Source organism: Ambystoma mexicanum, chromosome 10, assembly GCF_040938575.1.
Source record: "Ambystoma mexicanum isolate Mex_15411 chromosome 10, UKY_AmexF1_1, whole genome shotgun sequence".
Taxonomy (NCBI): Eukaryota; Metazoa; Chordata; class Amphibia; order Caudata; family Ambystomatidae; genus Ambystoma; species Ambystoma mexicanum.
The window spans coordinates 9,406,085-9,421,225 of record NC_090932.1 but is presented as its reverse complement, the minus strand read 5'-3'; the positions used below and the strand labels follow the sequence as shown (position 1 = coordinate 9,421,225).

At 45.8% G+C, this 15,141-nt stretch overlaps 1 protein-coding gene across 5 annotated transcripts in view; it reads left to right on the top strand.

Moving 5' to 3' along the window:
• OPA1 (OPA1 mitochondrial dynamin like GTPase) overlaps window positions 1–15,141 on the top strand; it is a 1,475,337-nt gene that overhangs the window by 364,172 nt on the left and 1,096,024 nt on the right. The gene's annotated exons all lie outside the window — the stretch shown is intronic.

Sequence of the window (15,141 nt, the reverse complement as noted above, 5' to 3'; positions counted from 1 at the left end):
ATAGTGCTTTTTATATACCGTTTTATACTGATAAGTGATTTTGTTTAAATTGTTAGGGCTTAGCTATTTACCTAATCATTGAATATAAACCATAACTTAAGCTTGTGTTTTAAAGGCTGTTTCTTCTATATTAATTGATCCACCTTTAAGGTGGAGGTGGAGTAAGAGCAGCTTTGAATGTCAGAGCCAAAATTCTCCCAGTGAGGAATGACTTCTTACAACACAGCTAACATGCATCCCTCATACCGTTTGGAAGTTTCCAGACCTATGGCTAGACTGCAATCCTGTCTGTTTGACCTTCTGTGCCAGCTGAAGTGCAATGGTCAGTTTTACTTCATGTGGTCTTAATCCATGAACTTTAGAATTATCCAGATGTGTTAAATACATTTTTAGACTTTTTTGAGCTATTATGTCTTTTTCAGTTTTTTGCTTTTATTTTTAATGCATAGACTGAACTTGTTAGTGTCACTCCACAGGAAAGATGTTTCAGACAGCATCGTACCAGTGGCGGCTGGTGAGCTTTAAAGTGGAGGTTGGTAAATGTTTACCATAAATATGTGGGAGCAACAGAGCGTAGCGAGGGAGGCCAAACCAACAAAGGCAGTCTCGGGGTGGGGGGGGGGCGTATTCTCCCCTCACCCATCCCTGTGAGGCTTGGGAGTTGATATTCTCCCTAGGGGTGGTAAAAAGCAGGAGGACCTCACAGGGAGGGACTTCCCTTATGGGGATGGTGACTCCCGTTCCATGGTGGAACTCCCTTACCCTCTTACCTTTTTGAGTCACCAAAATCCCTAAGATCGGCAAGAAAAGCTTCGGACAGTGTCACTGTGTGTTATTGAGGCGCTTCTCGTCTTCCTATAAAACCTGATGAATTGTCTTGTGGAAATACTGTGAGGTAGATGATTACGGGAGTTATACAAACTACTTTCATGTGCTTTAAGAAGAGGCCTGAAGAGGAATCATCGATCTAGACAAGGGACTAGAACATTGCGCTGGGGAGGACCCAGCTACTGACCATAAATTCAAACCGAGCACTGCCTGAAAGGGAACCAGGGAAACCAGAGAGGAGCAAGCATGAAGGCGCAACTGCCTGAGACGTTCAAACCAGGCAACTAAGATGCCGGATGGAGAAGCAAGTTCTTGGTCGAGAAGACGTGGCTGGAAGATTGTAGGAAGCCTTGGTAGCTAGAAGGGGGGCCCGACGAATGCATAAGTGATAATACGGTTAACAGTGGCGTGACCTCAGCGAGGTGGACCAGTAGGTCCCTTAACGCTTTTACCAGTGAACTGGAGGCCCTGCAGAACCGAAGTGGGGTAGAGGGAAGCGAGGAAAGGGTGGCAACAAACGCAGAAGAGCTGCCCCAATGTCCCAGGAAGAACCAGCAACGTGTTCCGAGAAGAAAGGGGTAACTGAAACCACAGTAAAACCCAGTAGAGGCTTTGGGGGAGAATAACGAAAGCATTCGGAGTGATCTCCCTCATCTCAGCAATTGTAGCAAAGCATACAAAAGCCTCAGTAGTGATCCCCCTCCTCCCAGTAACTCTGGCAACGTTAACCAAAGACTCAGCAGTAATCTCCCTTACCAAAATACTTATTGTAGCAGTAAGCAAATGGAAGCAGCACTTGAATTAACTACGGAAAAAGCTTAATAAGAACTTGACATCAAAAGTCAAGTGAACCAGGACAAGGGAGTCATTCTTCTGGTTTCCCAGTACAGTTTTGTTAATTAAGACATTAGGGCAATGGTTTGCAGCAATATTGTCAAGACACTTAACCATTTGACCAGGAGGGGGGGCGCGGGTGCGGGAGGGGGGGGTCCTGGTATTCTACATCTTTGTGGAACCCAAACTCTTAGTTAAGACTTTTTAAACCCAAGTAAGTAAGGTGGATACCAGTCATTCTCCTGGTGTTCTTTGTTATTTGTGTGTATAGTGATTGGGCTAGATTTGGGTAGTTTTGGACAGAGGACCGGACTTTCTTTTCATTTGGACATCCACCCTGACGACCAGCACCTGAGTTTTCCTTAGGTCGGGAATACCCTTTAGAATAGGGAGTTAGGCCTTCCTTTCTTCTTATTTAATAAAGAAGTGTTTATACCATGCAACCCCTTTCTCCAACTCCTTCCTCCAGCACGCCACACTGCGTCCAGTGCTATGGATTCAGTTAAAACAACTGGGATATACTATATCTGAACGTCTGCAATTGGGTGGCTTACAAGCACCCCTAGCTGCCATGGAAAGAAACAAATGGCGTCATGAAGGTGATAAACGGGGACATTTCATACGTGTATGTCCTGCGCCCGAACAAATCCTTGGGAAAAGCTCTGGCCCGGACATGATGGGAGAACGTGTACTGAGCCTTGTGTGTCTGAAAATGTCCCCTTATGTTGCTGGTGAAGAATCTCCACAAAACGCAATTGATGTAAAGGATTTTATTGAGCTCAAGGTTTAGCCCACCGCCTCTTCAACAGCAATCTCATAACTGTTATTTTACCCTGCATCTTTCCCTTAGCATTGCATGTTCTCTGTTCCATATTCCACTCAGGAGGGAGTGGAGGTATGGGCAAAGAACAGAGGATGATACACATCTCACCCCCCCACCCTTTACACAAAATATAACATAAATTGCTAATTCCACCAAATTGTTACAACCGGAAAAGGAAAAATTATTAGGTATAACAAAACATACAACTGACTAAGTAAAGTTTGAACAGAAAGGAAAACGCAGGAGTGTAGTACATGCATCCCAAAATCTGACAATCAAAATTTGTATACTGGCTATAACCCTTTAAGTGCCATGGGTTCCCCCCCCCCCAGTGCCAAGGCCTTTTTTGGTGATTTCGGTATGTCCCCATTCAATGCCTTGTAACTTTTTTGTTATACGACATCTCAGCCAAATTGGTCCCCTTTTCTTCCCCACATGTAGGCGGTCCTAACGCCACACAGGAATCCTAGGTTGCTGTAGGGGAGTGAGAGAAAATAACCAAAAAGGGGGAACATTTTGAGTTTTTTCAAAAAATGCCAATTGATGTACAAAGAAGCCTGTGGTTTTTTTCCTTGTAAGAGCTAGGAACAAATAGTTTGCTGTGCTGAATTCCCCAATTTACTGGCTTTCAAGAACAGGTTGACTGGAAACGAAAACATTATTTTGATGTGGTCATCAACCGTTTTGTGAGAGGTAGGCGATTTTGGCCATTTTTGCCAATTGGACATGCGTGGACGGAATGGAAGAAAAGGGTAGGAAAGCCGAATTGGAGGACAGAAAGGCATACATTTCTGAAAAGTAGACAAAATTCCAAGTTTAGGCAGGGGTGATTTGCGCAGATCAGGCAACAACCAGGTAGGGGAAAATTCCATAGTTTGGGGAAAAAGCGGGAAAATGACGGAAAAAAGGTATCTGGTGAACATGGTTGGCTTGGTACGGCAATGGCTTTTATGAATTTTGAGAAACAATGCTGCGCTACATTCCCCCGATTCTTGCAGTTAGGAAAGCACACATTTTTTGTAGTGTTTCACAAAACGAGCAATACCACAAGCCAAACACTGAGCCATGGTACACAGGAGTTTTATGCTTATGGCCTGAACAGACGTACTTGGTATGTGTAAATCAGTAAAACCAATGTGGTGAGGAACGGCAAGCATCCATTTTTTGAAAGAGCACAGGCAGACCTTTTCAAGGGTAGGTGACTTGTGCAGGTTACAAAAGTGTATGGTGCCTAAAGCAGCGACTAAATATAGGTCACATTTGGGAAATGAAAGGGTTGTGTGACAAAGGGCACCAGCAGATAGGTCAAAACGTTATGAAAACCACACAAACACAACAAATGTTATACCTTCGTGCGTTCCCACAGGTGTCCCGATGAAAACGGTACCTCACATGTGTGGGTGCACCTACCTGGGTGCCAAGGGGGAAGCCTAAAACACAGGTAATCCCAAGTCTGTTTCCACACCTGAATTTGACACTTTCTCCAGTCAAGCGCAACATACAGATATGGGCCTCGGGTGTCCAAGCCACCAAGGAAAACCGGGAACCCCATGCATTTCTGAAAAGAGGACACCCGTGGGAATCTGCAGAGGTATGACTTGCGCAAATCGGCCCAGAATGTATTACCCAGAAACCCTGACAAAGTGAACGTTGTGTTTTTTTTTTCCCCACCAAATATAACACTTTGTTGGGGATTGTGGGTAATAAATTCTGGGCCGCTTCGCGCAAGTCAGACCTCTGTGCATTCCCACAGGTGTCCTATTTTCAGAAATGCATGGGGTTCCCAGTTTTCCTTGGTGGCCTGGACAGCCTAGGCCCAAATCTGTATGGTGTGCACATGAGTCAAAATCCTGCAATCCTGAGGTGCGAAAAGAGTTGGGACTACCCGTGTTTTTGGCTTCACCCTTTGTGCCCCTCTAGGTGCACCCACACATGTGAGGTACCATTTTCATCGGGACATCTGTGGGAACGCGGGAAGGTAGGCCATGTACCGTTGGCAGCGTGTTTCATTGGGTGAGCAGAGTGAAATGTCTGAAAATGTGGACTTTACCAGGGGTTCTGGGTAGTAGATTCTGGGCTGATTTGCGCAAGTCAGACCTCTGCGGATTCACACGGGTGTCCTCTTTTCAGAAATGCATGGGGTTCCCTGTTTTCCTTGGTGGCTTGGACACCCTAGGCCCATATCTGTATGGTGTGCCCTTCTGAACAAATCCTGAAATTCAGCTGTCAGAAAAGACTTGGAGTTAGCCATGTTTTAGGCTTTCCCCTTGGTGCCCAGGTAGGTGCACCCACACATGTGAGGTACTGTTTTCATCGGGATACGTGTGGCGATGCAAGAAGGTAGGCCATGTGGTGTTGGCGGTGTTTCGGTGGGTGGCCAGAGCGAAATGTCTGAGAATTGTCTTTATTTCCAGCCAATTTCAGAGACATTTCCCTCTGTCCATTCACCGAAATACGTCACCAACAGATGTCATACCTCCCCGCGTTCCCACAGGTGTCCCGACGAAAACGGTACCTCACATGTGTGGGTGCACCTACCGGGGCGGAAAAGGGTAACCCACTGGTAACCCCTAGCCTTTCGGCACAGCACATTTTGTTCATGTGGGCAACCTACAGATTTGGGCCTAGGGTGCCGAAGCCAGCAAGGAAAACGGGGAACCCCATGCATTTCCCAAAAGAGGATACCCGTGAGAATGCACAGAGGTCTGACTTGCACGGAGCGGCCCATAATTTGTTACCCAGAACGCCCGGCAAAGACCCACATGGGAGAAGGGTGCCCAAGGCCAGGGATATTACTGCCGACTTTGCTGGAGCTCTGGCTGCCCTGCGTTAAAGCTACTCCCCACCAAGAAGTCCCGGCAGTGTGCCATACCTCCCCGACGGGAAAAGCTATAATGCAGTCCAGCTGCAACTCCAGGGCGGTTGGAGGTGATGTCCCTGGCCTTGGACGTCCATGTACCATGTGGGTGTACGGTCCCCTAAGCACAGCAGTGGCTCCTGGGAGCCCTGGCAGGATCCCCATTCCTCCCCGAAGGTGACACCTGTAACGTAGCACAGCCAGAGGTGCAGCCTGGGCCTGCAGACAGACAACCCACATGGGAGGCATCCGCTCCCAGGGAAACGCCAATGTTCTGCTGGCATGGGGGGCAATTTGTGGCCTGCCCCTGCAATTGTGTCCCAGCCCACCATAATATCTGCCCATACGGCCCATTCCCACCCACATCACCAACAATCCAGCCCCAGTCTCACCCACCCCACTGACAGTGGGCCCTAACCATAGAATAATAAAAAACTGCATTCACATAACGTTGCAGCTGCTAGCATAGAAAAAGCTGTAAACAAAATGAAAAACATGTTACCTACGGTCACCCCAGCAAAAACAAATCTACTCGTACTTTCCAAGCATGCCCCCCCTTGCAAGCCATCCCTGGTGGTCTACTGAACTTCAGCTCACCTACCCCCCACAGTGAAAACACACTTGCCCCTTCCTACGGGCAGATATCTGCCCCCAGGGAGGGCTGCATGAAGTGCCCCCCCACACTCCATTTGGGGTGGGTGGAGAAGCACACCCCAAAACATCGGACAGGCCCTCCAATGGATGGGGCAGTAGGAATTGGACACTCTGAGGGCAGATTGGCACATCAATGTGCCCATCTGCGCCAAGGCAAGTTTGGTAAACAAAGAACAAAATTGAAAATGGTAGGCTGCACTTTAGGGGGGGCTGTGGGGCACCCTAAACTGCTGGGGAATTTTGTAATGTGAAGGGGGGTGCACTTCTCCACCCCCCAATTGGAGGGGCAGTGCATCTCATGTATCCCTCACTGGGGGCAGATAAAGGTGGGGGGACTGTCATGCACTCCTCTCTGGGGTCCGGTGTCCCTTCCTAGGAGCAGATATCTGCCCCCAGGGAGGGCTGCATGACATGGCTCCCACTCCATTGTGGGTGGGGGGAGTAGGGCGCCACCACCCCTTCCCATTAGAAAATTCCCCGTCGGTTTGGGGTGCCCCACAGCCCCCCTAAAATGTTGTCTACCATTTTTACTTTGGTTACCCAACTCCCCTTGGCGCAGATGGGCTCAATAGTGTGCCATTCTGCCCCCAGGGTGCCCAAAGCCTACTGCCGCACCCATTGGAGCGTCTGTCCGACATTCTGTGGTGGCCCTCTTCCCCCCCCCCTCACCCGAAATGGGTGGCGGGGGCACCTCATGCAGGCTTCCCTGGGCCTCCTATAAACGGCTGCATGAGGTACACCCCCCCCGCCCCTCCATTTGGGGGAGAGGGGGGAAGAGGGCCACCAAAAATTGTGGGACAGACCCCCCAGTGGGTGGGACAGTAAGGTTTTGTCACCCTGGGGCCAGATTGGCACACCGATGTGCCCCTCTGCGCCAAGGCAAGTTTGGTACATGCCCCTTCTAAGAGCAGATAACTGCCCCCAGGGAGGGCTGCATGACATGACCCCCCCCCCCAAGTCTATTTTTGGTGGGGGGGAATTCCCTGGTGGTCCAGTGGGAAGGGAAGGGGCGGGACTCCAACCCCCCCCCCACCAACACCAGCCATGACATTTGTTTATTTTCTTTGCCCCATTCCCTAGGGGCAGATGGGCTCCCATCATCCCTGCAGGCCCCATCATTTGAGGGGCCTGACCACACATTCCTGTTGGCCTTCTCCCCCCTTATTGGATGGGGGGCCAACTCATGTACTCCTCCCTGGGGTGAGAAATCTGCCCCCCCAGGGAGGGTGACAAGGGCCCACCCCCTTTCCACTTGGGGTGGGAGGGCGAGGGTCACCACCCTTTCATGTCCTAAAAGAAATCCGTGGTGGCTAGTGGTCCCCAAACCCCTCCCCCCTTCCCATTGTTTTCTATTTTCTTTTTCATATGCCCCCACCCTTGGGGGAAGATGGCCACCCATCTGCCCCCAGGGGGTCTCCATACATGTGGCCCCATGCTTTGGGGCCTTGGGGAGGGGGAAAGGGGCTGCGCTTACCTAGTAAGCAGCCCCTCCCCCCTGCTTTCAAAAGACATCCCTGGTGTCTAGTGGCATTGCTAGCCATGGATCGAATGATCTGCGCCCGATCCGTGACCAGCAATGCTGTCACACAAGGTGTCGTTGGAAAGCGGAGGTTCTCCCCTTTCCAACGACACCTGCCTCGATCTCCGGGTTGAAATACAGCCGTATATCGAGGCAGAAGAAGGGCACTCTCCTCCTCTTTTCACTGCGGCAGCCCGAAATGGCTGCCGCAGTGAAATTACATTCACTTTCACGCCGGCGTGCATTACGCACGCTGACGTGAAATTGAAGGTAATCCAGCCCCGCGGCAGTGAGGGGGGACCTTCCCCTCACATAGCCCGGGGGTTGGATTACATTTTTGAGCGCGCTCAAAACAAGGTGCCAAAAAGGACGAGCTATCTCATCTTTGGCAACACAGAGGTAATGTCAAGGACGAGATAGCTGGTCCTTGGCACTTAAGGGGCTAAACAAAGCACATTAGTAAATGTGGAATTAGTTTTCTTGAAGCTAAAACTGAAATAAAACTTGTTCAGCTCACATAATCCCTCGAATTTGAGGGTTTACAACAAACACGTTTTCGTACGGTACCAACCCACTCTTCCATGGTTTTCTCTTTCTCGGATCTGAAATTTGTCTCTATATTTTTCCTTTTGTTAATGATATTGTTACTCCTTGGAATGTCCTTGTAACTCTTGCACACCCTGTTTACGTTCCACACCCTACCATCAGAAACTCTGACGGCACTGTGGAACCTCTCTAGTACTTGTATGGGCTCTGACCAATCCACACATCTCCCAGCAGCTGAGTGGGGACATTTAATTCTAACCCAATCTCCCACTTTCACACAGCATTCTTTAACTGCATTCCTTGTATCAAAACAGATCTTGTTACTCAACTGTCTGTGAGAAATATCCTTCTCAATTTCCTTAAAATCAATGTCCCTTTTACAAGCTCTACCCAACCATGAGGGAAAGACCCTTGTATTGGGCTTCCTTCCCCATCAGCATTTCAAAAGGAGAAATGTCCGTGGTGGCATGTGGTATGAACCTATGTGCGACAACTGTCTCTTCAGCCGCCCTCTTCCAATCACCATTATCCGCAATACTACCCTTGATACTATTCTTTATGACTTTATTAAATCTCTCGACAATTCCATTAGTCTCATGATGATAAATGGAACTGATTTTGTGCTCTACTCCATTCTCTTTGAGAAACGCTTTCATTTCTTCTGACACTAGTTGGACGCCATTGTCTGTGATAATGGTTGTGGGATAACCTTCCCTTTTAAAAAATTACACCCGAAAATGCAGTCTTTATAGCATATATTCTGTACCCATGCAATTTCCACCCACCTAGATAACATATCAATCAAAACAATGCAGAATCTTATCATTCCTTGACTCCTCACAGGACCCACAGTGTCTAAGCCTACACTTTCCCAAGGCACGTGGGAATGGATGTGAGTCATCGGCTCATGTCTTGTGGTGTAACCTTTGGCAGAATCTTCACATCTACTACAATCTCTGAGTCTCTCTACCTGGAAATCCATCCCCGGCCACCAATGATGCTGTTTAATGATTTGTTTGTTTTTTGTCAGACCTTGGTGGCGCTCGTGTGCTAGCTCTAATATTTTCTTTCTCACACCAATAGGTGGAAACATTTTGTCACCCCTCAACACAAAACTCTTTTTTCTATTCGTAATTCTTCAAAAACATGCCTGACAGACTCTAGTAATGTTCCCTTCCTAATCCCATTGCCTTTCACACCACTCTCAAGACGCCTTTTCACATGTTTTAGGACTTCATCTTCTGCTGTAGCATCCCCCCATTCCTTTTCCTTTTCGGACACCACTTCCTGATTAACATACAAAACTTGTTCCTCATCACACTCATCGTCACTGTTACTTTCCACAACATTGGTCAACAGTGATAACCAATCAGCTGATTTGTTTTTAACTCCAGGAACATATCCCACCTCCCAGTTATACTTTTGCAAACTCGCCACCCACTTTCGAATTCTTGAAGACGCCTTATCCAAACCCTTTGTGGTCAAAATCTCCTTGAGTGGCTTGTGATCTGACCTTACTACAAACTTCATCCCAAAAGAAACGAGCAGAACCTATTAATCGCCCATTTGACAGCTAAAAGCTCCTTGTCAATTGTAGAGTAGTTACATTCTGCTTCTCTTAAAACTGTAGAGGCAAAGGTAGTTGCATATTCTATCCCCTTATCTACTTGGGACAATACAGCCTCCAAACCATGATTGCTTGCATCTGTGGTGAGAATGCCTTTCTTATTAGGATTAAAACCTTTCAAAGTGGGCGCATTGTTCAAATCCGTTTTTATCTTGCCAAATTCAAGTTCACATAGATCATCCAAAACAAACTTTACCAACCTCCTCATGTGAAAGGTTTTGCTCGCCAACTCGGGAATACACTTGGCATAATATTCAGCCATGCCTAAGAACAAAATTACTTTGTCCTTACTATCAGAACTGGGGAAATTGAGAATGGGGTTTAGCAAATCTTCCTTGGGCTTAATGCCTTTATTAGAAATCTCATGCGCCAAATATTGTTTTGTGGACCTGCTAAACTTACACTTGTCCTTACTAAGTGTCAACCCAGCTTCCTTGAATATGTTTAGAACCTTGCGAATCCTAAATTCATGTTAATCTTGATTGCTTCCATAAACCAACACGTCATCTTGAAAACAGAATACACCTTGCATGTGATGAAATAATTGATGCATTATACGCTGGAAAACAGCAACTGCAGATATGAGCCCAAAAGGCATTTTCTTTCATTGAAATAAACCTTCAGTGGTAAGGAAAGCTGTGACATTTCTGGATAAAGGATGTGACATAATCTGATGATATGCAGATTTCAAATCCAGAGTACTCATTACTTTGGCATCCTTAATAGTGCCAAGCAGTTCTGCAATGTTCGGCAAGGGATGTCTGTCCGAAATGACACATTCGTTCACACATCTAAGATCTATACATAACCTAAGTTTTCCATTAGGTTTGTGAACTATAACTAACAGTGAATCCCATTCAGAGGATTCCACTCTTTCTATTACACCTTCGGCTTACATCTTCTCAAGTTCTTCTTTTACTTCAGCTCTAATTGCCAGGGGAACTGGCCTCACTGTTTGTACAACAGGAATGGCATCACTTCTCATGCAAATCTTGTGCCTGAAATTCTTTAAATTGCCTAGTTCCACTCGAAAAACATAATGTTGTTCAAATGATCCAGGTGACATGTCTTGATCTATTGCATGGACGGTTTCCTCAGCATTGGGATCAAGTCTGATTTTTAGTGTTTTTTTGATGAGAACAGCTCAACAGTGATTCCTTTCTTGGAAATATAAATGCTTCCTTTGGCTAACCTGTCTTTGAACTTTATTGTTGACCAGAACCAACCTTCTAAATCAATGCGTCACCCACAATAGGCAACTGGTTTAACATCTACTTCTTTTAATGTAATAACTTTCAAACTTTTTTTCGAAAATTGACATGGGCAACAATGTATACTTGGCTCCGGCGTCGATAACCATGCTGGTTTTTGTGCCTCCATTTCTATTGTAGCCATCGGTTTTTCAACATCTGCATCCTCTACGACATTGACTTCAGAACCATCAATGACGAAAGTGCGTTCTTCCAACTCCTCACAGTTCATCAATGCAATTGACATTTGCATTTTTGTTCTACAACAATTGGTGAAATGTCCTTTCTTATTACATCTCTTGCATATCTCTCTGATGCCAGGACATTTCTGACTACTAGCCAAATGTATTTTATTTATTTGTATTTGTATAGCACACTTACAGCCCAAAGGCATCGAGGCGCTGTTGCATGAATTTTTGAAAGAAATCTTGACTAAGCAGTTTACAGGTGACCAGGTGGTCTCTTCGTTACAGGAGCATTTAGTCATAGCGTGATTACATATAGCGCAGGTGCATACATAGTTTTTACAACGCTGAGATTCTTGCATCAGTAATCTACAACAGAAATTCCTACAAAAAGCTTAGTTTTGATTGCTTTGCAGAATGCTTGGTGGGACTCAATACATCTAAGGTGAGAAGGAAGGTGATATATGCTGTCACGATAGCATCTTCTCTTATTACCATCTTTCCTCTTTGAATCTGGTTCCTTTTTTCTCTTTTGATTCCCATGTTCCTCCTAGTCACATTCTTTTCTTGAACTGCTAAAACTTCTGGCATTTGGGAAATTTCTTCCTTCTTTGTTTCATATTCAACTTTTTTCTAACCCCTTCACACACTTGTTGGTGTGTTCGGCTTCTTTTGCAACTCTAAGGACTTCCTCAATAGATGGATTGCCTTTTGACCAAAATGCTACCCTCACTTTGCCATAAGTGCATTCTAACATAAACTGATCCCTTAGTCTCATCAAGATTATTTCCAAACTCACATGAAGTGGCCAAACCACTCAAGGCCGTTATATATTGCTCCACCGTCTCTCCAGCTTCTTGTTTCCGTTAACCAAATTGTATCTTTCAAGAATAATACTCATAGATCTGTTTGTAATGCCTATCCAACATTTTAATAAATTTTTCATATTCTGTAAGGCTGTTGATTCCTCATCGGATAGGAGGGGGAAGATTCTCAAATTGTTCCTGCCCATAGTTCCCTAGGCAGTGTATGAGTAAACCTTTCACTGGGAAAAATTCAAATCATGTGCTGCGGAAACATAATGATCGAGAACATTTCTTCCATCGTTTCCATGGTACTATTGTTTCACCTCTTGTATCCTAGAAACAATTTGCTGGTGGTATTCCTTGCATGGCTGGTTGTTTACTTTCAGATGTGGTTTACACAGTGGTTGTTTTAATATGAGTCACTGCACATCCCCAGGGTGGCGTTGCCCTGACTGTGTTTGTGATGCTAGCTGTTATATTGCTAGAAGATTAACTGATTGATATCAGTAATTGGCAGAACAGTGGTGTATTGCGTTTCTTTAATCGCAGTACTCGTATGTTTCAATTATAACGTGGTTCTGCATTTAGATTTCACATTGAAATGATGCCACCTTGAGTTATGATTGATTTCGTTGTGGCATCAGTATTTTATTTTTTTCAGAATTGTGAAAACAGTTTTTGTAAGATTGTGGGAAGAATCACCTTTTTAAATTCTTCGTGAATGATAAACAGTTGTTTCCATGGATTCTGTTTGGAAATGGCTTTGTGCGATTACATGTAATGTGTCCTTTAACTATTAACAAACGCTTTTAAAGCATTGCTGGCAGCAGCCTGGATCACGGTGTGGTTAATACATTAACTGTTAAACTAACGCTTTTAAGGCTTTGCAAACGGCAGCGTTGTTTGCGTTGTTATTAATATATAATGTGTCCAGTTGCCGTGGAAACAAAATGGTGGCACGCAAAATGACGTGAGCAGGTCCTTTACTCTAGCTTTGGAGCGCGTCGCTGCGTTGCTTCACTCGCAAGCAGAACGTTGTGGTTGAAAGATGCAGAGTGATCTCACGCTGCTGGGGCTGTAGAGTTGCCTCAAACAGTTAAATGGAGGTACGGCCTCGTGCTGCAGTTACGTTGCTGCCCCAGATGAATGTTTCTCAATGTTTTGAAGGAGCCGGGAAAGTTAAATTCAGGTTGGAGGAGGCACTGCGCGGATGACTGACTTCATAATCCTGCGCCAGAGTTTTCGCTCGCTACACATTTCAGAGCGCTCCGAAACGCAGTTGCCAACCGGTCAATTAAATCCATACATTTTCACTTCCTCTGTATCGGTCCCGACTTTGCTGCTTCAGTTTCTTTCCACTTGTGTTCACTTTATAACGTTTCTCCATAAACTTCTGAAGTCGTAGGTTTTCAGTTGCCACAGATAGGGTTGTGGTTTTTATGCTTAAATGGACGGCTGCTCGGTGGGCTGGCGTTCAAGGAAATCCCATCCTCGTCACTGAAGAATCTTCACAAAACGCAATTGATGTAAAGGATTTTATTGAGCTCAAGGTTTAGCCCACCGCCTCTTCAACAGCAATCTCTTAGATTGTTATTTTACTCTGCATCTTTGTCTTAACATTCCATGTTCTCTGTTCCATTTTCTGCTCAGGAGGGGAGTGGAGGTATAGACCAAGAACTGAGACTGCTACACACGCTTTCCCGCAGTCTCCCCCCATGTGTTCATTTCCATTGCCCTGACATGGGGTGCCAATGAACCTATGCTCTCCACTGCTCTTATTTTATAGATTCAGGAGCCACAGGTAATTACATGGACATGGATTATGTCCGGTCAGGTCACTAGCAATACCCACTGAGAAGATCACCATTGAGACTGTCCAGGTGGTAGATGCCGTGACTATGACTTTATCGCACACGTATAAGGAACGGATACGGATTGATCTCATTGAAGCCTCCCATTTTGCTATTATATTGGGTATTCCATGGTTGATGCAACATAACCCTACCGTAGACTGGAGAACGTATAATATCTCATTCTATCCCGACTGTTACAAGGAAACCATGGGTGCATTTAAAAAGTGTTCCCTTAGCAAAGCTGGATATCCCAGTGGGAGGCTCACACTGCTACCGCCACGATTCCCTTGGAATATGATTTCATCAAGTACGCTGAGGCCCGATCTCCCCATAGGGCCTATGATTGCTGTATTGACTTAATAGAGAACGGCAAGATACCTTGTGGCGGTTCCATGTCATTTTGCCGACTGGCATTTTTACGATTTCCTTTTTAACGTGAACGCTATTATGAAAAAAGTGATCAAATTTTTTTTTTCGATTCCTGACCACCCCCAACGCCTTATCTGCCCTTTCACACCCACCCCCCAAAGTTTCGTTGACTTTTTCGTAATTATGCTTACGTTAAAAAGGCAGTCTTAAAATGCCTGTCGATGAAACGACGGTATACCCCTTGTGGCAAGATATATGCTCTTACGCAAACTGAGCACAGCTCCCTACATCTCTATTTAGATGACAACCTCCATAAAGGTTTTATTAGACACTCCACATCGCCTGCATCCTCGCCTTTTTTCTTTCTTCCCCGAGAAGGAAGGGAACCTACGTCCCCTGCACAGACTATCGTTATCCATGATAACACCGTAAAGAATAGGTACCCCCTGCCTCTTGAATCCTCTTTTTTTGGATCAAGTGAACTCAGCCAACATATATACCAAGTTTGTAAGAGGTGCCTATGACTTAGTTCGTATGAGGGCAGGGGATGAATGAAAGACCGCTTTCGCACTAAATACAGCCTTTTTGAGTATGTGATGCCATATGGTTTGTGCAACGCACCCACTACAATCCATCACTGTGAATGATATATTCCGAGACCTGATCAATAGGTATGTAGTGGTATATCTGGATAATATCCTGTTATATTCTGCAGACCCAGTCACCCATGTCAGACATATCCATATGGTTCTAGACATTGTGACGATTCACTAGGAGTCATCACTTCTCCCCCAAGGGGGAGCCTCTTCTCTTGAGGCCGCTACCCAAGATTCCCCCTAGGGGTGGTTTAATGCGAGAGGACCTCATTGGAAGGGATTCCCATCCTGGGGATAAGAACGACCACCTTGGTAAAAGTCGGTGCAATACACCGAACGTAACCCTCTCAAGCCATTCACCCCACCCTCTTGATAGCACTTCTATTTGTTGTAA